A 24,364-nucleotide genomic window follows, 5' to 3' on the forward strand; every position below is an offset into this window, starting at 1 on the left:
TTGCATAATAACCCATGTTAACATATATAGCCTCATAATCACTGAAATGAAACTAATGAAGAATTGTGGGTGCTAATTACATTTCTAATAAATCTACCCTCGATGGTTTTATTAGACAAGTCTTTCTTTAACATGCTATTTAGATACAGATGATATTTTATTGGAGGCTGGCATTAATTTGAGGTATGTGTTCTGCTACATGAAGATCTTATTTCACACCTGTATTTCTGCTTCTGTGATATATATGTGTGTACCCCATACAAATATATATATAAATAAATAATATATATATATGTGGACATCTGTAGATACACACAAACACACGTCCCCAAGAGTCTTCAGTTCTTTAGGGTCTATTAGACCAGAAGTATTTACCAAAGGAACCTTTTTCTGGGAGTTCTGAAGGCACAATAATTGTAACCATAGAATCACTGCAACTGTATTTCTTCCATGTGCCCTCAAGCTGTTAGCGAGAATTTCTATTTAAAAAAAATTTTTTTAAGTTAGCCTTCCCGGGTGAGCAACAGAAAAAAGGATACATCAAAAGCCAGATGGAGGTTCAAGAGAAGGAAAAGAAATCAAATCAGCAAAGTCTGTGAAAGAAAATAAAAGGAGACATTCAAAACAAAGGGGTACTATCAATGGCAGTCACTGAAAAAGTATGTCCAACAAAATAAGCAGCTTAAATTGTAAAGAATAAAAGAGACTGAAGCACTCTTTGTAACATGAAACAACTATTCCTACCACCCTAATCCTTCTTTAAGCCACATATTTCTTTCTTTGATCACTTGCCCTAAATTACTGAAAACACTTGACAAGAAGCAGTTAAGTGAATTAATCTCATAGCTTCAGGCTAAACCGAGATGGAGCTAGCTAGTTTATCAGTATTTAATTGATAAATCTTTGAATAGGTATAGTAAATATCTCAGCCCAACTATTTTTAATGTATGTAGCGACACAGTTTTACTCCAAAAAACATGAGGTTCACTGAATAAGCATGACTTAAAAAAGGTTTCTCCATGAGGTTTCAGGTTCAATCCCTGGTGTTGCTCAGGGGGTTAAGGATCTGGTTTTGCCGTGAGCTGTGGTGTAGGTCGCAGGCACAGCTTGGATCCACTGTTGCCGTGGCTGTGGCGTAGGCCTGTAGCTGTAGCTCCGATTCGACCCCTACCCTGGGAACCTCCATATGCCGGAGGGGAGCAGCCCTAAAAAAGCAAAAAAAAAGAAAAAAGTTTCTTTTCAATTCACTAGGAGCAAAACTCACTGCAATTTTTATCCTTTATAATTTCCAACATTTCCAATATCTGGATATTCCAATAATATCTAAATTTTCCCAATTTACAATGTTCAACAAATGTGAAATACTTGTAGAAAAGCCTTAAAGTTTATGACTAACTCTCAAGTAGAATCGACTGCATATAACAAAAGGAGTGAAAGTAAAAGGAATACTTCACTTGTCAAGGTTCTTTTGTTAAGGGCTTTGGAAATGTTTCTAAAACTATTTTATAACAGATTCAAGATCATAAGAACATTGCAGTAAAATCTGGCACCTTTAGCAGAATATCTGTTTAAATTTACTGGCAAAAAAGTATAAATATGATGTAATACAGACTTGGAGCACTATTTTTCAAATTAAAAGCACTTATCTAATCAATTCAATACAGAAAGTTTCTCACACAGGTACCACACCCATGCACAACTCCAATTGAAAACGTTCATTCTTCAGTGTGACAATAAAATACTTAAAATTTTTATGTTTCTGTTCTTTTCATAATATCCCTTCACCTCTTTTTCTGTTTCAGATCATGAGACACACTACAATGATAGATGCAACCAAGGGTCCCTCTGAGCCACAAATTTCTAACATTTCACATGTACGTTGCTCTATGGATTTTATAGCCAAGTTGTCCCTTTCTGTATTGTGTACTTAATAACTGCCAATTTTAAATACCAATTTCAAACAAAACTGACTCGACAAATTCATTTTACTTTCCAAACCAGTTTTTCTTCAACTGAGGTACTGAGTTATTTGGGGATCTTTCATTATTGAAATAAATTTTCTTTCAGTGACTGAGAGATAGGAAATAGAATAAAGGATGTGAGGAAACAGAAGACTTAAAAGCTACAATGAATACTTCAGAGGAAAAAAACCAGCAATTTTAACATCTTGTAAAGAGAAGCAGATCAACAGTAATAACTACAATTTATTAAATGCTTCCTGTATGCCAGGCACTGTGTTAAATAAACTTTTTATATAAATAACCTCACTTATTCTTCATAAAATCCATATAAGGTATGCATTATTTGCTACTCCAAGATTACACAGCCAGCAGGTAACAAAGCTAGGAATCTAACCTACTTCTACTTGTCTCTAAGGCTTATCTCCTAACCATAATACGTACACATACACATCAGCCTTCAACACAACACAAATTGGAGATAATATGTGGGACTTCAAGGCTTCTACAGGGAGATAAAACTCAAAAAGCCTTCAGCCAAGATAAGAATTACCAGACCCCCTATCATCCTACCTGTCTCACTGTAATTGCTACATTGTTCCTAAGGACCTCCCCACCCCAGCAACTTGGCCTACTCCTTCCTACCCCCCACTAGAAAAGGTATGTAACCCACTCCTTACCCCACCCTTATAGGGGCAACATACACCCACAACCAACCACCAAGTGTATCCAAAGACCCCAACCTTCCCCAATCAACCAGCAAGTGTTATCAGAAGATCCCATTCTTCCCCAACCAACCAGCAGGTCAACAGGTATACAGCAAGACCCCTCCTTGCACTCCTTTGTCTTTGGGCTATATAAACAGACATGATCATGTGCCCAGAGTCGGCTCTCCTGGATTATCAGGAAGTTGGCCCACTGTGTTAACAGTGTTTCTTACCTCAATAAACTTGTCTTTTCTACACCTTACTTTAACCCAGAAAATTCTTTTTCCACCCAGGTGCAGAGACCACAACAAAATTCTGTAAACATAATGAAATGGCTCTGAGTGACATGGGAAGTAAAGAGTAAGAATTTAATAGTTTACAAGTCAAATGGAAACCAGCACAAAAATTGGGGAGGTAACGGACAAAACTATGTCTAAATGAGTTGCAAAATCTAGTCAGAAATCCTTGGCATTTGTCTGGTAGCCTGGGCAATAATACCTGCTCTAGACGAAGGAAAATAACTAGCCTGTAGACAAGCAACTCAGCCAAGAGAAAAGCTAATAGTGCTGACATGGTGGGGCTATTGGTCAAGAAAATTGGTGAATCATTCTGCATAAATCATAAAATGTAACATCACCTATTACTTCAATACATGACTTTCTTGAGAAATTATATGAATAGTTGATCCTTGAAGTAGCATTATTGGAACTTGCCAGATCCATGTACTGAAATGTTTCATAGTTAGGAGATGATTCCAAAGAACCCAAATTCAAAGAATTTGAAACATGAGCAAATCCTGAGGATGTAAAATTATTTTTGTGAGCAACAAATTCAAGACACTGGACATGATGGCCACTTTAGTACTGAGAGAGAATTGGGATAGTCAGTCTTTTTCTCTCCATAGACATTTCCTCCCTGCTTTCTCATGGGGACTCCATTTCTTCTGGTTCGAATGGGCCTGATCCCATACCCCTCTCCACCACACAAACTTCTGCCTATACCAGCAACATCACCCAAGGAAATAAACAGATGGTGCAGACCTAGTTAGATGCTACACATCTGTGGCCACAGGAATTGGTCATGGGTAGAGAGCAAGCAGGAGCAATCACAGTCCTCTTTGGAACATTTGCCAATAATGCTGAAGAAAAGGTACTCTTCTGCTGATATGAGGAAAATATAAGCTTAGAGCTGCAGATGGCCATATGTGCCATCAGGAGGAAGCCTGAAAGAGAATAAAGCCAAAAACAGCAGGAAGAGGAGTCTCCATTGTGGCTCAGCAGAAACAAACCTAACTAGTAGCCATGAGGACTTGGGTTCCATCCCTGGCCCTGCTCTGAGGGTTAAGAATACGGCATTGCAGAGTTCCCGTTGTGGCTCAGTGGTTAACGAATCCGACTAGGAACCATGAGGTTGCAGGTTCAATCCCTGGCCTTGCTCAATGGGTTAAGGATCGGGCGTTGCCGTGAGCTGTGGTGTAGGTCACAGACGAGGCTCGGATCCCTCGTTGCTGTGGCTCTGGTGTAGGCCAGCGGCTACAGCTCCGATGCCATATGCTGCAGGAGCAGCCCATGAAATGGCAAAAAGACAAGAAAAAAAAAAAAGACCAAAAAAAAGGAATCTGGCATTGCCATGGGCTGTGGTGTGGGCTGGTAGCTGCAGCTCCAATTCAACCCCTAGCCTGGGAACTTCCATATGCCGTACGTGTGGCCCTAAAAGGAGACAACAACGACAACAAAAAAAGCAGGAAAATGCTGAAAGTGGATGTGTGACAGCATTCCAGTGACATCATCTGAGACTGACTCTAGCTGGAGTTGAAGCTAGAAGCAGTCTTGTATTTCCCAGTTACACAGCCAGTAGAAACCCCTTTGTTTTCAAATGAGTTTGAGTTTCTGCCACTTGCAAATAAAAGAGAACCTTGACCACAGGTACACTATAAATACAGCAATACCCAGATATCACTGTAATCTCAGGTGCCTGTGTATCACGAGTCCATAAACCCTGACGAATATGTCACAGCCTTTGCTGTGCTATGATAAAGCACAATTCCACCACGATGGCTCTAGTTTTCACATTTTTGTTTTAGCTTCTTTCTTCATTTTGGAATGTATCACACACACAAAAGGCTACAAAATGCATCTGCACAGTTTAGAGAATATTAATAAAAGGACCATCCATATGCCAACCCCCAGTTCAGAAACAGAAAGTCACTGGTACCTTGGAAGCCCCTTTGTGCCCTTTCCCCATTGCCTGAGCAGTAACCACTATATAAGATTTGGGTTTGCATTTCTTTGTTCTCTATTTAAGTATAATCAAACTGTGTTTTTCTTCTGTAACTTGAATTTTTCTCTCAACATTTTGTTCTTGAGAATCATCTATGCTGATATACAGAAGAAAAGCTAATTGAGGGAGTTCCCTAGTCACTCAGCAGGTTAAGGATCCACTGTTGTCACTGCCAGGGCTTGGGTCACTGCTGTGATATGGGTTCACTCTCTGGCACAGGAAATTCTGCATGCTGTGGGTACAGCCAAAAAGAAAAAGTTAATTCATTTTCACTTCTGTGGAGTATTCCACTGTGGAAACAAACAACAATTTGTCTATTCTTCTATTGAAGAACATCTGGGTTTTCCATTTTTTTCCTATCCTATTTTGGGTTTTGGGAAAACCCAAATTGAACATTCTTACATGTGTTCCTAGAGCATGTGTGCAAGATATGCTTTAAGGTGTACTTACAAGTGGAAATAGTGGGTTGTTGGGTATGCTTATATTCCTTTTTTTCCAGAAAGTGCCAAATTATTTTCCAAAGTGGCTGTATCAATTTAGACTTCTATCAGCAATGAATCAAAGTTCTGATTGCTCCACAAATCTTTATCAATATCTGGTATTAACCCACTTTAAAGTTTTGACAGTCTAGTTGTTGTGAAATGGTACCTCTGGTTTAAGTTTTCATTTTTCTGATTACTAAAGAGGTTGAGCACATTTTTATATGGTTATAAGCCATCTGATTTCTTCTTTTGTGAAATGTCTGTTTGAGTCTTGTGCCTAATTTTTGTATTAGTGTCTCTTATTAATTAACAGTCATAGTTATTCTAGATACTAATCTTTTGTTGGTTTTATTTGTTGAAGTAGCTTCTCAGTTTCTTACTCTCTTTGGAGTCTTTTGATAAACAGAAGTTCTTATTTTTTATATTTTTCACTTGTGGCTGCCCTGGGGCATATGGAGTTCCTGGGCAAGGGATCAGATCTGAGCCTATGCTGGATCCTTCACCGACTGCACTGGGCCAGGGACCAAACCTGCCTCCAGGCACTGCAGAGATGTCATCAAGCCAGTTTCACCACAGTGGGACTCCTAAAGAGAAGTTCTTTTTTTTTTTCTTCTTTTTGGGGCTGCATCTGAGACATATGTAAGTTCCCATGCTAGGAGTCGTATCGGAGCTGCAGCTGCCGGCCTATACCACAGCCACACCAGATCTGAGTTGCATCTTTGACTGCATCTTGCGGCAACACTGGATCCTTAACCCAGTGAGTGAAGCCAGCGATCGAACCCACATCCTCATGGATACTAGTCGGGTACTTAACCCACTTCTGAAGCCACAACGCGAACTCCAGAAGTTCTTAAGTCTATTGATTTCATCCATATTTTCTTTTATGGTTTGTGCTTTTTTGTGCTCAATTTAAGAAATCTTCCTCTACTCCCAATATAATAAAGGTATTTTCCCACATATCATTTAAGAAGTTTGGCATTTTGCCTTCCACCTTTAGGTCTCAATCTACCTGGAATTGTCTCTTGCCTATTGTATGAGGCAGTGGTCCACTGCTTTCCCACAGAGATTCAGAATGGCCTCAGCATGGTTTACTGAAAGCCCAGTCTTTTCTCCCAGATCTGCAATGTACTGGAGGATTGCTCTGCTTGTGTGGTTTTTGTTATGCACTACTGGTCTCTCCATACAAGTCCGTGCCAACTGTACTTTGCCTTCCTTAGTACAGTTCTTTCTGAAGTCTGTTAATCTGGTACATCAAGTCCTCTCACCCTGTTCTCCCGTTAGGAGCTCTCCTCCTTTCTGGCTATTGTCGGTCCTTTCCCTCACATATAAATTTTAGAATTGACTACCAGGTTCCACTAAAAATTTTCAAACCTGGGAGTTCCCTTATGGTGCAGCAAGTTAAGGACCTGGCAGTGTCACTGCAGTGGCTTAGGCTGCTGATATGGCAACGGTCCAGTCCCTGGCCTGGGAACTTCCACATGCTGTGGGAATGACAAAAAAAAAAAAAAGTAATTCTATTAAAAGTCTGTCTAGTTTTAAATTTCATTTTAATTGAATCTGAAGATACATTTAGGGAAAACTAGAACTATCAAACAGAGTCTTATCTAATAACCTGACATATTTATTTTAGGATTTTAATGTCTTTTCATAGCATTTTATCATCTCCTTCAAAAAGGGATTTTATATATATTTTATTAAATTTATTCCTGGGAGAGTTCCTGTTGTGGTGCAGTGGAAACAAATCCGACTAGGAACCATGAGGTTGCAGGTTCGATCCCTGGCCTTGCTCAGTGGGTTAAGGATCTGGCGTTGCCATGAGCTGTGGTGTAGGTCGAAGATTTGGCTCAGATCTGGCATTGCTGTGGCTGTGGTGTAGGCCGGCAGCTGTAGCTTCGATTAGACCCCTAGCCTGGGAACCTCCATATGCCAAGGGAGGGGCCCTAAAAAGCGGAAAAAAAAAAAATTTATTCCTGGGTAATTTTGGTTTTTCTGCTGCTACTGAAAACAGCATTTTTTTTTTAAATGGCCACACCCATGGTACATGGAAGTTCCTGAGCCAAGGATTGAACCCAAAATTCCTAGGCAACCAGAGCTGTTGCGGTCAGATTCTTAATCCATTGCACCATAGCTGGAACTCCAAAAATAGAATCTTTTTAAAAATTACATCTTCTGATATTTGCTGTTATATTTTGCTGTTGAATTGCAGTTCACTTGCAATCACTATTGATTTTTTATGCAATTTTGACAGTTTTTCTTATCAATTTTAATAATTAATTTCTAGATTTTTTTTTTACATGTACACAATTTGGTGGTGGTGGGGGGAGCCTGCACATGCGCATGTGTAATTTCCTGGGCCAGGGATCAAACTTGCTCCAGAGCAGTGGTCCAAGCTGCTGTGGTGACAATACAGGATCCTTAACCCACTGCGCCACAATAGAATTCCCTCAATTGTCTACTATTTTTTCTGTCTTTCTGTCTTTCTAGGGCTGCACCAGAGGCACATGGAGGTTCCCAGCCTATGGGTCCAATCGGGCTGTAGCCACCAGCCTACACTATAGCCACAGCAATGCTGGATCTGAGCCATGTCTGCGACCTACACCACAGCTCATGGCAATGGCAGATCCTTAACCCACTGATCGAGGCCGGGATCGAATTCGTGTCCTCATGGACGCTAGCCAGGTTCATTAACTGCTGAGCCATTACAGGAACTCCTCAATTGTCTGCTATTAAACCCACCTTGTGTCCCTAGGATAAATCCAATATGCTAGCACTTTTAATGCATTGTTCCATCTGACTTGCTAATGTTTTGTTTAGAATACCCACATCTTATTTTATGAGTGTGAGTAGACAGCAATTTTCCTTTCCTGTACTGTGCTTTTCTGATTTTGGTTATCAAGGTCATGTTAGTCTGATTAAATACTCCCCTATGGAATGGTACATCTAGAAACAATATCAGCTCTGGAGTCCCCAAAATAATATATATATTTAATAAATTAAGTTATAACATATAGCCCCAAATAGTCATTCAATCCATTTCCATTAATATACTTAAAAACCATTCACGAGTGCCATTTATTTATAGAAGAGAAATATATACATCTGTAGATACAGCTATTACTCTTCTCAATGCAGATTTCTGAATTATGTTGAAGGCAGGAGTAAGTTAAAGAATGCATGTAAGACAAACATAGTCAAAGTAAATGCTTTAGGGAGTTCTCATTTAGGCTCAGCGGGTTAAGTATCCATGAGGATGCAGGTTTAATCCCTGGCCTCACTCAGTGGGTTAGGATCCCCGTGGCCCAGGAACTTCCATATGCTTTGGCTGCAGCCATAAAAGAAAAAAAAAAGTAAATGCTTTAAGCTACATTATCATACCTTTTAATTTAATCTTCTTGCATTCCTCCATAGACTATTTCTCTGTCTATGTAACATACACGGCATTGTAGTAAAAGAAAGTGTTCCACAAACACCCAGCAAACTTGATTCTCATTTCAGCTCTGCCCATTCTATGTTGCCTCACCTATAGATTGGTGATAATAACTTATTATAATATCACTGTTGGGGTCAAATGAAATAATGTATATGAAAGTCAATTTTATGGAAATTAGTATGTAAACACTGAAGCATCATTATTCTTTTGATATTCTGGTATTCTTTTTTTTTTTTTTGGTCTTTTTTGCCATTTCTTGGGCCACTCCCTCAGCAATGGAGGTTCCCAGGCTAGGGGTCAAATCAGAGCTGTAGCCGCCGGCCTACACCACAGCCACAGCAACACCAGATCCAAGCCGAGTCTGCAACCTACACCACAGCTCATGGCAACGCCAGATCTTTAACCCACTGAGCAAGGCCAGGGATCGAACCCTCAACCTCATGGTTCCTAGTCGGATTCGTTAATCACTGAGCCACGACGGGAACTCCTGATATTCTGGTATTCTTGATAACTCAATATATAAGAATACTTCATTTAAAGTCTTTTCCTTTTTTTTTTTTTTTTTCTAGGGTTGCTCCTGTGGCACATGGAGTTTCCCAGGCTAGGTGTCTAATCAGAGCTGTAGCCGCCGGCCTACGCCACAGCCACAGCAACGCTGGATCCTTAACCCACTGAGCAAGACCAGGGATTGAACCCATAACCTTGTGGTTCCTAGTCGGATTTGTTAACCGCTGAGCCACGACGCGAATTCCTAAACTCCTTTTCTTTTTCTTTTTGGCCACACCTGTGGCATATAGAAGTTTCTTGGCTAGAAGTTGAATTGGACTTGCAGCTGCCAGCCTACGCCACAGCTATAGTAACACTAGATCCAAGCCACATCTGTGACTGATGACACAGTTTGGGCAATGCAGGATACTTAACTCAATGGGCAAGGCCAGGGATCAAAACTGAATCCTCATGGACACTAGGTTGGGTCCTTAACCTGCTGAGCCACAATGGGAACTCAAATTCTTTTTTGATTGAATAGTTTTTGGATGAAAATACATCTATCTTTGAAAATCTAAAGTGGCTAAATTTAGTTGCAGTTAATATAAAAATTTTTTAATGGAAATGAAGTTAAAAGATTATTTTCTTCAGACACTAAGTGGAAATAGTATGAATTCATAGTACTTATAATTTACTTACGAAACTAAATAATTCTGTTCACCAAACAATCAAAACAACATGAAAAAGAAGGAGGAGAAAGCAATAGAGATCTGCTTTTGAAGTGACATGCCACTTCTGGATACAAATGTGAACGTGTTGGTGTTGTTTAAAAAAAAAGTCTATGATACTTTTAGAGTAAGGCAGATTTCATTCAAGATGAAATACTGCAATGAGGGTTTTGTAGTAAGGGAGGAGAAGTGGACTCAACTCTGAATATAAAGAGGACAAGTGGAGATTTTCAGCCAAGGAGATAAAAGTTATTAAGAGGAACCATCAGGGGTCAGGGAGATTCTTCCTGGATTGACTCAACAGGGTTCCTGTTGAAGGCTGGCCCAGGATAACAGCATATCAAGGGAGCAGGATGAGGAATTTGATCTGATATATAAAGTTAACAAAGGTAGAGGACTTTCACTAAACTGACTCTTTTTAGGGATTCTTTTTTTTTTTTTTTTTTTTTTAGGGCTGCACTCACAGCATATGGAGTTTCCCAGGCTAGGGGTCTAATAGGAGCTACAGCTGCCTGCCTACGCCACAGCAACAGCAATACCAGATCCGAGCTGCGTCTGCAACCTACACCACAGCTCATGGCAATGCTGAATCCTTAACCCACTGAGCGAGGCCAGAGATTGAACCCACAGCCTCATGGTTCCTAGTCAGATTTGTCTCCACTGAGCCAAGATGGGAACTCCTGACTTGAAGGATTCTTGCTAGAACTGGACTAAATGACCAAGGGCTGAGCCCAAAGTCAGTTTAGGTGAGAGAGTCTTTGTCAGTGGCTGTGATTGTGGCTGAAACTCGGTCCACCGGTGCCAAACAGAGCTTTGAGCAAAGGAAGAAAAAATAGCTTTATTGCTTTGCCAGGCAAAGGAGGTCACAGAAGGTTAATGCCCTAAAGACTGTGCCCTCCCTTGGGAGAGAACAGGAAGTGGTTTTATAGTTTGAGTGGAAAACAGGGCCACGGATAAATATCAGGTAGATGCAAGCTTATGTTCTTCCTCAAAGTTGGTGTTTAGTGGGTCCAGGACTGATTCTGGTGGTCCTTCTCTTTGGTTTTCATTTGTTGGGGGTTTTAGTTCTGCAGAAGAGCTCAAAGATATGGTTATGTATATTATTTGAGGAGGAATCAGGACGCTGCTCCAAGGCTGCACTATTGTCTCTAGACTGCTCCTCCGTGGTCTCTGCATTCCCTCCCTTCCCTGATTAGCAACTGCTTGAACTTGCCCTTTGGAATTCTGCCCTAGTCAGATTTGTTTCTGCTGAGCCATGAGCCGTTTGAGGAACTCCCCAAAATATCGGATAAATTTTAAGCTACTGGAGTCTTTGTCTGTTACTAGATGTGGGTGTGTTGCAGTGCATGACAATGGTCAGGTGTTGAAAAGAAACTCAAACAGGTTTGGCATTGACATGTCTGTCCCTCAACAGGAACCTGAGTATAAAGTAATGCCTCCCTATTTCAGTTAACAACTTTGACCTTTATCTGAAGGTTTAGCAGTCCCCTTGAGGCAGGAGGTAGATGGGTCCCCCAGACTGAGAACGGTGGGGATTTGTCAGGCTGAGTAAGTTGGGCCTTGCTGCTGACACCTCAGGGAGAAAGTTAATGGCAGGAGCTGAGCTCTCCTGGAATAAAGTTAAGATGACCACTTCAATCACCCCTGGGGTCAAGAAGACCTCCCCAATTATACATACACAGTAAGACTCCTATGGGTCAAAAGGGACGGGGTGCCAGGCCATAATAAATCTTGATAATCGTCCCAGAACCCTTTGCTCTAGAAACCATCTTTGCCAAAAGATGTGCACACATATTGAGGAGGGTCCAGTGTCTAGTCAGGTGTCAGAATAAAACAAATGACCAAAGGAAGACAGAGACCCAGAAGAACTGTCCTATATAAGTGATTAAAACCGCCTCTCTGGCAGACTCCTCATTCAGGTGGACACCCGCACCTACACTCCTCCTTTGCATGTGTGTTGTTGCTTTGTTTCCGCCTTAGATAAACAGACTACTTCTCTGTGTGCTCTCCTACATGTTGTGCTGTTTCTAATAATAAACTTTATACCTGTTTTCACAGTCTTTGCCTCCTGGAAACATTCCTGATTTCAACAGGGGGCAAGAATCAGGGCAATTCTGCTCCTAGCCTCTAGCTGGTCTAGTGGCTGGGATTCCTGATTTTCACCCAGACCACCCAGGTTCAATTTCTGAACAGAGATTAAGATCTTGCTTTAAGCCATCACTCCCTGCTGTCTCTCTGAGATCACCCTCACTCCGTGAAAAATGCAAAGACACATTTTTTCCCCGAAGGACTTGGAATAAGATGCCTGTCTTTGTCTCTGATAGTGCCATACACAGGTCCCCATTCTTTGCCTCATAAGCTGAACTGTTTTGTCTCCAAGGGAAGTTTTGTATGGATATATGCCCAAGAGTAGGATTGCTGGATCATATGGTAGTTCTATGTTTAGTTTTCTAAGGTACCTCCATACCGTTTTCCATAGTGGTTGTACCAACTTACATTCCCACCAACAGTGCAAGAGGGTTCCCTTTTCTCCATACCCCCTCCAGCATTTGTCATTTGTGGACTTATTAATGATGGCCATGCTGATTGGAGTGAGGTGGTATCTCATGGTAGTTTTGATTTGCATTTCTCTAATAATCAGTGATGTTGAGTATTTTTTCATATGCTTGTTGGCCATCTGTACATCTTTGGAGAAATGTCTCTCCAGGTTTTTTGCCCATTTTCCCATTGGGTTGTTGGCTTTTTTGCTGTTGAGTTGTATAAGTTGTTTATTTTAGAGATTAAGCCCTTGTCCAGTGCATCATTTGAAATTATTTTTTCCCATTTTGTACGTTGTCTTTTTGTTTTCTTTTTGGTTTCCTTTGCTGTGGAAAAGCTTGTCAGTTTGATTAGGTCCCACCAGTTTATTTTTGCTTTTATTTCTATTGCTTTGGGAGACTGACCTGAGAAAACATTCGTAAGGTTGATGTCAGAGAATGTTTTGCCTACATTCTCTACGTTTTGTCTCCACTAATCAGCAGGAACAAAATGATATTAACCAAACATTGGTTAAGCCTCTTTCCTCCCCCTATGACCCTGAACTTGGGCTCACACTGAGCCAGGAGGCAGCATATAGCCCCTCCTTAAGGGCAACCCCATGAGAAGAGACTGGCCTCAGGGCAAAATTCTCCCATTACACCACCCTTTCATTCCACATCCCTCACTGGGTCCTTTCTAGCCTTATTCACTCCTCTCTATAAAAGAAAACTCTTTTTGGTAGTTCCCTTCGTGGCTCAGTAGTTTAACGATCCCTACTAGAATCCATGAGGACATGGGTTCCATCCCTAGCCTTGCTCAGTGGGTTAAGGATTGCTTAAGCATTGCCGTGAGCTGTGTAGTGTAGGTCACAGACAGATGTGGCTTGGATCCCAAGTTGCTGTTGCTGTGGCTGTGGTGTAGGCCAGCTGCTATAGCTCTGATTCGACTTCTAGCCTACCTTCTTGAGCGCACAACTGTGTTCATTCCTCCATGCGTTTTCCCTTAGCCTAATGCTTTACATTTGGTAAATACTCAATATTTGCTTGTAGAGCTGTGGGTGCAGCCCTAAAAAGCAAAATAAAATAAAATAAAATAAAATAAAACCCGTTTTGCCCAACCCTGGAGATAAATGCTCACAGATTTTCTGGTCACAGGGTTCCCCTGTTGCAACAGTTTCCCCAACCTTTCCCTGAACAATCCTTTCAGATTTATTTGACATAGTCTTTGACTATGATACTTATTAAACTGATTTCATATTATTTTATCCTGAAGAGACATATTTTCAGAATATATCACATCTGTCATCTTTCCAAGGCCATGCTCTCATTCAGGCCCCTATTAACTTCATCCTTACCCATTACTAACTGGGCAAGGCCTCCAATTTTATTTAATTTCTCAAATGGCTAGCAAATAAATCTCCCTGAAGATCACTACTCCAACCTCAGCATTCTTTGCACTCTGCTTTTTTTTCTTTGCTCTCTGTTGCCTAAGAATAAACTCCAAATTCCTTAGTGTTGCTTTTCTTTTTTTTTTTCTTTCTTTCCTTTCTTCCTTCCTTCCTTCCTCTGGCCACATTTGCAGCATATGGAAGTTCCTGGGCCAGGGATCAAACCCATTCCACAGCAGCAACCAGAGCTGTTGCAGTGACAATACTGGATCGTTAACCCACTGTGCCAAAAGGCAGCTCCCTTAGTGTTGCTTTTAAATCTTTCCAAGAGGTTTAACCTCATCTTTTCTTCCTCCCCTTAAACTCTTCCAACAGTTTCTAAAACCTGCCTTGCTTATTCCAGTCTTAATGTGTTTGCCTATTTTTTGTGCCTCAAATGTTTTCTTGCCAAAACTCCCCCCTCTGAAAACAAAAACAAAAGCAAAGGAGTTCCTGTTGTGGCTCAGTTGGTTAAGAACCTGACTAGTACCTATGAGGATATGAGTTTGATCCCTGGCCTCACTCAGTGGGCTAAGGATCCAGTGTTGCCCTGAGCTGTGGTATAGGTCGCAAACTCAGCTTGAATCCCACATTGCTGTAATTATGGTATAGGCCAGCAGCTGCAGCTCCAATTCAACCCCTAACATGGGAACTTCCATACACAGCCCTAAAAAAACCCCTCCCCTCCCCGAATTTCTATCCAACACACAAGCTACTCTTTCCCTGTTTGGGAATTAATCTCTTCCATTATTATTCCATGACACTATTGTCTGTACTTCCACTAAAGTAGTTAACACAGTTGCTTTTTTTTTCTTTTTAGGGGGGCACCCTCGGCATAGGGGTCAAATCGGAGTTGTAGCCGCCGGCCTACACCACAGCCACACAACAAGGCAAAATCCAAGCTGCGACTGTGACCTACACCAGAGGTCACAGCAATGCCAGATCCTTAAACCACTGAGCGAGGCCAGGGATCGAACCCACAACCTCATGGTTCCTAGTCAGATTCATTTCCTCTGTACCAGTACGGGAACTCCAACACAGTTGTCTTTTATTCCAATAACCTGTCTATAGTTTTTTCTCTCTCCTTCTAGATTATAATCTTCTTGAAGGCATGATTGTGTTCATTCCTCTGTGCATTTTCACTTAGCCTAATGCCTTACATTTGGTAAATACTCAATATTTGCTTTTATAATTAACAAATGGAGATAAAATGTGAGAGCTTGGGACTCAGAAGTCAACTGAATGTTGTTTACAATAAGGCAGAAGAGGAATTTCCTAAATAATAACAGTAATAAAAGAATAGCAAATATTGAACAGGTGCTTTTAAGACTTCTTGGGAGGCAATATAGCATAAAGTGTTAAGACTGTGGACTCTGGTTACAGGGTTCTACCTACTGCTTACCAGCTCTGTGACCACGAGCATATTCTTTAATGTTTCTATGCCTCAATTTTTCATATGCAGAATAAAGATAAAAGATTTAGGAGTTCTTGTCGTGGCTCAGTGGTTAGGTTTCAACTAGGAACCATGAGGTTGTGAGTTCGATCCCTGGCCTCGCTCAGTGGGTGGGGGATCCGGTGTTGCCATGAGCTGTGGTGTAAGTGGAAGACGCGGCTCTGATCTGGCATTGCTGTGGCTCTGGCATAGGCCAGCAGCTACAGCTCCGATTAGGCCCCTGGCCTGGGAACCTCCATGTGTCGCAGGTTTGGCCCTAGAAAAGACAAAAAGACAAAAAGACCGAAAAAAAAAGGTAGAAGATTTACCTTACAGAGTTGTTGTGGGGATTAAATTAGTTACTATCTTTAAAGCATATCAAATAGTACACATATTATCAAAATTGTTTATCCAAAAAGGAAAAGCTTTGAGGCAGAATACTAACTCAGGTAGTCAGTGGTCAGTGCAGGAGCATGGCCTTTGATGCATTCTTTGATATGACTATTGATTAACATTTGCGGTTTGAGGGCTCCAGAGAGCAATTCCCCACAGGCCTTGTTTTATTATAGGAAGTGTGCCTTCCCCACAGGGACCTTAATCTCTAACCCACTCCTCAACTGATAAAAAGGTGTGAGAGGAATGGTGACTCAGTCTAAGGGAAGAGAAAGACAAAGAAACCATAAAACTTATGGGACATTTCTGCCCTAATACCATTGGACAAGGACTGATAAAGCTAATTAGACAAGGCCAATGGGAGAAAACTGCATCTTTCTGGACCCCACATTGATACCCCCCCATCTTTAAGGGATTAAAAACCCCTACAGGACAATAGAGAGCAGGGGCTCTTCTCCCCACTCCAAGCAGCCCTGGGAGCTATTTGCTTTCCTATAATAAAGACTTTGCTTGCTTGCTGCCTGTGTGTTCCTAGAGTTCACTTTTCAACTGTGTGAACAAGAACCCGGATTCCCATAACATCTTTCCAGCATCAGCTTCGGTTTCTTATTCCCTCTTAGTGATCACTTAAGTCAAATAATCCAAAGAATCTGTTACCAAACAGCTACTGGACACAACAATTTGAAAAGTCCTGTGGTATCTCTAAGGATCATCAGGTCTCGCAAACATTCATATAAGGAAGACAAGGGAATGACTTCTTACACACTACAGCGTGCTGGGAATGAGCCAAAGCTGAATAATCAAGTTCATTTATGTTTTAACAATCTCTTTAGGCTTTAAGGTCTTTTGAGGGAAGGTATGAAGCATAGATTTCTAAAGCTCATTCAGGAGTTCCTGCTGTGGCACAGTGGGTTAAGAATCTGCCGGCAGGAGTTCCCGCTGTGGCCCAGCGGAAGTGAATTTGACTAATAACCATGAGATTGCAGGGTCAATCCCTGGCCTTGCTCAGTGGTTTAAGGATCTGGGGTTGCCTGGAACTGTGGTATAGGTCACAGACACAGCTTGGATCCTGTGTTGCTGTGGCTGTGGTGTAGGCCAGCAGCTACAGCTCCAATTAAACTCTTACCCTAGAAACCTCCATATGCCGTGGGTATGACCCTAAAAAGCAAACAAATAAACAAAAAAAGAATCTGACTGCAGCAGCTTAGGTCACTGTGGAGGTGTAGGTTTGATCCCTGTCCTAGAGTAGTGGATTAAAGGATCAGGTATTGCCACAGCTGCTGTGTAGGTTGGCAGCTGTGGCTCAAACGCAATCCCTGGCCCAGGAACTTCATAGGCCCTAGGTACAGCCATTTTAAAAAAAAACATTTTTTTCTAAAAAGCTCATTTACTCATATATATTTATTCATTTATTCAGTAAACACTGTGAAATAAAATCAAAATAGAGTAGGTTTTGCCAAGAGGGCTCCTAAAAATGGAGCCAGGAGGACACTGAGGAAATGTGACTTGTAAGCCTCTGCCTGGATGCAATCTGACCTTCTGACCAATTACTGTCCTGACAAAAACATCCAGAACATGTACCAGGAACACAAACTACTTGCTGGACCCTTACCCGAAAGTAACTCATAGTGGCTACCCCTTAAAGACGAATACTTTCTTTCTCATGTCAGAGTACAGCCTGGTAGCTTTTGCCTTCATTAGCCCCTGACTCTTTTCCTCCCCCTAAAAAAACACTCTTTTGGTTTTACCTGAATCTGTGTCTCCTGAATTTCAATCCTTAAGACACCCCCCCATACACTTGTCTTATTTGCAGTCTTCTGTGTTTTATTTTATTTTTTTAGTTGACAACATTTAGGTGCTAGATATACAGAAACCAAGGATATTGTTCCTGTCTTCAACTAATTCCTGTTTTAGTTAGGAAACAGTCTTGAAGGATTCAGCCAGGTGACAGATGGAAGGAAGTGAGTTCAAGACAGAAATAATACTAACCATCACAGAGAATGGACACAGGTAGAAGGGAGCATGAAATATACAGAGCAATCCATTTCTGAATAACGGACCAGAGAGTGAGGGAATCAGAGCAGTGGACAGGGAAAGGCAGGGGCAGGATAATGACCACCCAGTAAGGGACCCCTCAGTAGCACCTGCTTCCCTCCTGATGCCTGTTACTGTTCCCTTAGGGGCATCTCTTATGGGGGGAGGGGAGAAGACAACAAAAAGCCAGGGTAGCCAAAGAGTCTCAGGAAACCAGTGTTCTCAAGAAACTAACCTAAGTCACCTATTTTTCCTCTTATGTCCTGAGAGATCTAAATTGAGTCTTTCATGAATGCCAAAGTTAAACTTGAATTTCATCCCCAATGCAATTCCATCTGAATATGCCGAGTTAAGATAATGATGGATATTTGTATGGTGATGCTGAAATGATAATACAGGAAAGCAGATTTGGTTCTATAAATAAAATTTCCAGAGTCTATTCTGTGACTGACTAACTTTAAAGTTTAAAAATGTCTTACCTATATGTCATTTTAGCTTTCCCAAAATCCTATAAGGCTCTTATTCTCTCCATTACGCAATGAGGATTTATACCTATGATACTGTAAATGATTTATTTGCCTAGGATCTTAGAAGTCAGTGGCAGATTCAGGCCTGAAATCTAGCTCTTCTGAAACAAGATTCTGTGTCCTTTCTGTAACTGCATACACTTATAGTAACTCATCAACTCCATTTAGTATCTATTTTGCTCCCAGCACTCTTCTGAATCAGAAGATCAGCACGGGTCCCTGCCTCTGAGGGACAGCAGCAGGTTCTACAGCAACAAAAAATTGTTTGTCAGCATAGCTGTAGCTCAGCAATCAGATCTGACTTCTAGTTCTTATTGTGTCCCTAACCACCGCCCTCATTATATTTTATTTGAAAATAACAGAAACTTGCCTCAATCAAACTTAAATAGAAAGGGGGAAATAAGTCATTTAAAAAAAAATGAAAAGACAATGCACAATGGGAGAAAGTCTTTGCAAACAAAGTGACCGACAAGGGATTAATCTGCAAAATATACAAACACGTCATGCAGATTTATATCAAGAACCAAACAAAACAAAAATAAAAACATCCCAATCAAAAAATTTGGAAGAACTGTTGGAAGAACAGTTCTTGTCGTGGCTCAGTGGGTTAAGAACCCAACTAGTATCCATGGGGATTCAGGTTCAATCCCTGGCCTTGCTCAGTGGGTTAAGGGTCCAGCATTGCCGTTAGCTGTGGTGTTAGTCAAAGATGCAGCTCAGATCCCAAGTTGCTGTGGTGTAGTCCAGAAGCTGCAGCTTCCATTTGACCCCTAGCCTGTGAGCTTCCACATGTCACAAATTCAGCCTTAAAAAGAAAAAAGAGGAGTTCCCACCGTGGCTCAGTGGTTAACGAATCCAACTAGGAACCATGAGGTGGTGAGTTCGATCCCTGGCCTTGCTCAGTGGGTTAAGCATCCAGTATTGCTGTGAGCTGTGGTGTAGGTTGCAGACACGGTTCAGATCCTGCATTGCTGTGGCTCTAGCATAGGCCAGCGGCTACAGCTCTGATTGGACTCCTAGCCTGAGAACCTCCATATGCCACAGGTGTGGCCCTAGAAAAGACCAAAAAAAAAAAAAAAAAAAAAGAAGAAAGAAAGAAAAAAAGGACTGAAGATCTAAATAGACATTTCTCCAAAGACAGATGACAGATAGATGGATAGATGGCAAAAAAGTACATGGAAAGATGTTCAGCGTCACTAATTATTAGAGAAATGCAAATGAAAACTACAATGAGGTATCACCTTCCACCAGTCAAAATGACCATCATCAAAATATCTACAAATAACAAATGCTAGAGAAGGTGTGAAGAAAAGGGAACCCTCCTACACTGTTGTGGGAATGTAAATTGGTGCAACCACTATGAAGAACAGTATGGAGGTTCCTTCAAAAACTAAATATAGAATGACCATATGATCCAGCAATCCCACTCCTGGGCATATATCCAGAGAAGATCACAATTTGAAAAGATACATGCAACCCAATGTTTGTTGCAGCACTATTTACAATCACCAAGACATGGAAGCAACCAAAATGTCCACTGAAAGAGGAATGGATAAAGAAGATGTGGTACATATATACAATGGAATATTACTCAGCCATAAAAAAGAATGAAATAATGCCATTTGCAGCAGCCTGGATGGACCTAGAAATTATCATACTAAGTAAAGTAAATCAGAGAAAGACAAATATCATATGAGATCACTAACATGTGGAACCTAATTAAAAATTATACAAAAGAACTTACAGAACAGAAGCAGACTCAGAGATTTCAAAACCAAACTACGGTTACGAACAGGGAAAGGAAGAAGGGAGCGATGGAGTGAAGGTTTGGGATTAACATATATATACACTACTGCATATAAAATAGATAAGTAGCAAGGACCTGCTATACAACACAGGGATATCTACTTAACACTCTGTAATAACCTATATGGGAAAAAATCTGAAAAAGAATGGATACATGTATATGTTCATGTATACGTATAACTGAATCACTTTGCCATACACCTAAAACAAATACAACATTGTAAGTCAACTCTACCTCAATAAAATTAAAACATAAAAAATAGGAAGTTCCCATGTGGTGTAGCAGGTTACGAAACCAGTGTTACTACAGCTGTGGTGGAGGTTTGATCCCTGGCCTGGGAACTCCCACATGCCACAGTTGTGGCCAAAAAATAATAATATAAAAAATAAAATAAAGTAAAAAAAGAAAAGAAAGGGGAATTTATTGGCTCAGGAAGGCCAGGAAGGACTAAACAGTCAAGCATCCAGAAAGGCCAGGTGGCAGAGGTGGTCTGAGGAACAACAGGAGCAGGGCTCAAACTCTCGGAAGGGGCTCTGAAACCATTCATTTCTGCTGCTCTTTGGGGCAGTCTCACTTTCTCTCACTGCCATCTAGCTTTCTCTAAAGGAAGGATATGTCTACTGTGTCTCTGAGTTTAGAAGTTCAAGCTTTAGCCATTGGAGAGATGTCACACCGGATTCTTAACCTTCTACACCATATGGGAACTTCCTATTTTTTATGTTTTAATTTTATTGACATAGAGTTAACTTACAATGTTGTGTATATTTTAGGTGTACTGTACCAAAGTACAAGAATCTCAGGGAACCCACTCCCCAGGTTCAGCAGGTGACTGACAACCCGTGGTCACCAGAGGAATCCATTCTGGAGTGCTAGCAAGATTATCCTAGAAGTCCATCTTCTTAGGAACTTTATGAAACTCATGAACCTTGATTATGGGGCATGATACTGGGAGGCAGAAGGAAAGAAAGCCAGTGTTCCAGGTAGACAAAGGATGCTCAGAGTTAGTGATGGGGGTGGTCTATGAATGAAAGACAGTCCTGAATGGACAGTTCCACGGAAATAACACTGGATTGCTAAGGCAGGAACTGATTATTATGAACCTAAGAGAGAAACACAGAATTTATTCCAGTGGAAGCAACCACTATAGGTTTCTTGTATAGATTCAACCATGGGGAATTTCCACATGCTGCATGTGGTATTCTGAAAAAAAAAAAGAAAAAAAAATCTTCTGAGTTGGGTAACACTTCTATTGCCAACCATTTCTGGAAAGGGGCTTGGGGGGGAGCCAGGAATAAGATTTTGAGAATAAGCAAAGTAGAGCAGCAAAGAGAGATGTTAATAAACAAAGGGGAAAGAATTAGGAAGAAAAAAATGATTTTAAAAAACTACTACAGAGTTGGGATAAAATGAAACTGAGTATAAATGGTCTATACAGTATGGAAAAATTCCACAGTAATCTCAGCCTATGTAGGCCAGAAATATATTAGGTGAGAAGCCATGTATTTTGTTGACAGATACCCTCAGACCATTTTTCTATAAGTTTTTTTTCCCTTAGACTCTTCCTTTGGGAGAAGGAGATTGAAAGGTTGAGGCATTTAAGATGTAGAGGATAAAAAATTCATCTGTTAAAAAATTTTATCTATATTTATCATACTTTTCATTACATTTGTACTATGACAGGCATATTTTTTTTTCTTTTTAGGGCTGCACCCACAGCATATGGAAATTCCCAGGCTAGGGGTGGAATCAGAACTGCAGCTGCCGGCCTACACCACAGCCATAACACCACCAGATCCAAACCATGTCTGTGACCCACACCACAGCTCAAGGCAATGCCAGATCCTTAACCCACTGAGCAAGGCAAGGGATCGAACCTGCATCCTCATGGATACTAGTCAGATTCATTTCCACTGCACCACAACAGGAACTCCAACCTAAATATTTTCTGTCATTTAAAAAAAAATATGCTTTTAAAAATTTGTATCTTCATAAATGTTTTTTCCCCCTAGATTCAGGTCAGTGGTCACTGATAGAAAAGTTTTCCCACACATATTCTAAAAAAGGCTCTCTGTGATTTGTGTGCCCAGGGCCTCAGGCCACAGAGTTGTTCATCAGGATACTAGGTAAATCCAGCACCCACAGAATTCATGTGGGCAGGGAACGAGACCTGTTCCCAGACACCTTTCATCCCTTTATCAGAACTCTGATGCTGTGTTCTGACAGCAGCCACACTTTAGAGGAGGCTCTGCTTATACCCCTTCAAGGTACTTGGAGATTAAAGTGAAAGAGTATCTCTTAGAGGCCAGGGATGGTGTCTAGATAGAGTCCAGAAAGGGGAAAAAGGATTAAAGTAAGATTTCTAGGGGAGTTCCCGTCGTGGCGCAGTGGTTAACGAATCCGACTAGGAACCATGAGGTTGAGGGTTCGATCCCTGCCCTTGCTCAGTGGGTTAACGATCCGCCGTTGCCGTGAGCTGTGGTGTAGGTTGCAGACATGGCTCGGATCCCGCGTTGCTGTGGCTCTGGTGTAGGCTGGTGGCTACAGCTCCGATTTGACCCCTAGCCTGGGAACCTCCATATGCCGCGGGAGCGGCCCAAGAAATAGCAACAACAACAACAACAAAAAAGATTTCTAGGTACGAGGTGTGCATGAAGAAGAGGAGTTTCTTAATTCTACTCTTTAATAGACTAACCTAGAGTAAATATAAATTAAGCAACCAAGCAATCAAGCAAGTAGGCCAATGATAAGTTCTAAATTTCTCTTTGTTCTCTTTCAAGTTTAATATATATACACATATACATATATTTTTTAGGGCCTCACCCTCGGCATATGGAAGTTCCCAGGTTAGAGGTCGAATCAGAGCTGCAGCTGCCAACCTATGCCACAGCTGCAGCACTGTGGGATCTGAGCCACGTCTTCAACCTACCACAGCTCATGGCAATGCCAGATCCTTAACCCATTGAGTGAGGCCAGGGATCAAACCTGCATTTTCCCATATATTAATCAGGTTCATTACCACTGAGCCACAATGGGAATTCCTATGGTAGACATAATTTTGAGAATTCAGAGGAAATTCTATTTTTGAGAAATATAAAACTAATCAAAGATGCATGATAAAATCATGAGGTTATATAAAGAATTCAATAATCATAGGTTTAATCTTTCAAAAATAACATTTTATTTTTTATTTTTTTATTTTTATTTTTTAGGGCTGCACCTGCAGCATGTAGAAGTTCCCAGGCTAGGGGTCGAATTGGAGCTACAGCTGCCAACCTACACCACAGCCACAGCAATGTGGTATCCAAGCCACGTCTATGACCTACACACAGCTCATGGCAACGCCGGATCCTTAATCCATTGAGCAAGACCAGGGATCGAACCCGCATCTTCATGGTTCCTACCCGGGTTTGTTAACCACTGAGCCACAAAGGGAACTCCAAAAATAACATTTTCATAATGGCCATTCATTGATGCCATAAGTTCTATGTACTGACAGCTACCTGTCAAAAATACTCTAGTAATATTAATAATTTATGGTTAATAGTTTGCAAAATATAAATTTTGCGGTTTCATAAATAAGAAATTAAGTTGAAACAGAAAAAGACTCACAGACATATAAAGCAAACTTATGCTCACCAAAGGGGAAAGTGTGGGGAGGGAGGAATATGTACACATTCAATACTTTATTATACAATAAGCTTTGTGTTAGATGATTTCGTCCAACTGTAGGCTCACATAAGTCTTCTGTGCACAGGCTAAGCTATGATGATCAGTAGGTTAGGTGTATTAAATGCATTTTTTTTTTGGCATTTTTAGGGTGGCACCCGGGACATATGGAGGTTCCCAGGCTAGGGACTGAATGGGAGCTGCAGCTGCTGGCCTACACCACAGCCACAGTAATGCAGGATCCAAGCCACATCTGAGACCTACTTCTCAGCTCATGGCAATACCTGATTCTTAACCCACAGAGCAAGGCCAGAGTTCGACCAGCATCCTCCCGGTTACCAGTTGGGTTCGTTACTGCTGAGCCAAAACAGGAACTCCTAAATGCACAGTATTTTCAATTTATGATGGGTTTATCAGGACATAACCCCCCTGTCAGTTGAGGAAGATCTGAAAGATCACTTTTTACTTTGTTTTATGTATTTACCTCTTTT

The 24,364-nt window shown here is 41.1% G+C and overlaps 1 long non-coding RNA gene across 1 annotated transcript in view; it reads right to left on the reverse strand.

The window, feature by feature from the left end:
• The window catches only part of LOC125119927 (uncharacterized), a 27,873-nt gene continuing 3,509 nt past the window's right edge, over positions 1-24,364 (reverse strand). The window contains exon 3 of the long non-coding RNA XR_007133214.1: positions 1-593. This is a non-coding gene — a long non-coding RNA (uncharacterized LOC125119927). The remainder of the gene's footprint in view (positions 594-24,364) is intronic.

This window comes from Phacochoerus africanus, chromosome 2 (genome assembly GCF_016906955.1).
Source record: "Phacochoerus africanus isolate WHEZ1 chromosome 2, ROS_Pafr_v1, whole genome shotgun sequence".
Taxonomy (NCBI): Eukaryota; Metazoa; Chordata; class Mammalia; order Artiodactyla; family Suidae; genus Phacochoerus; species Phacochoerus africanus.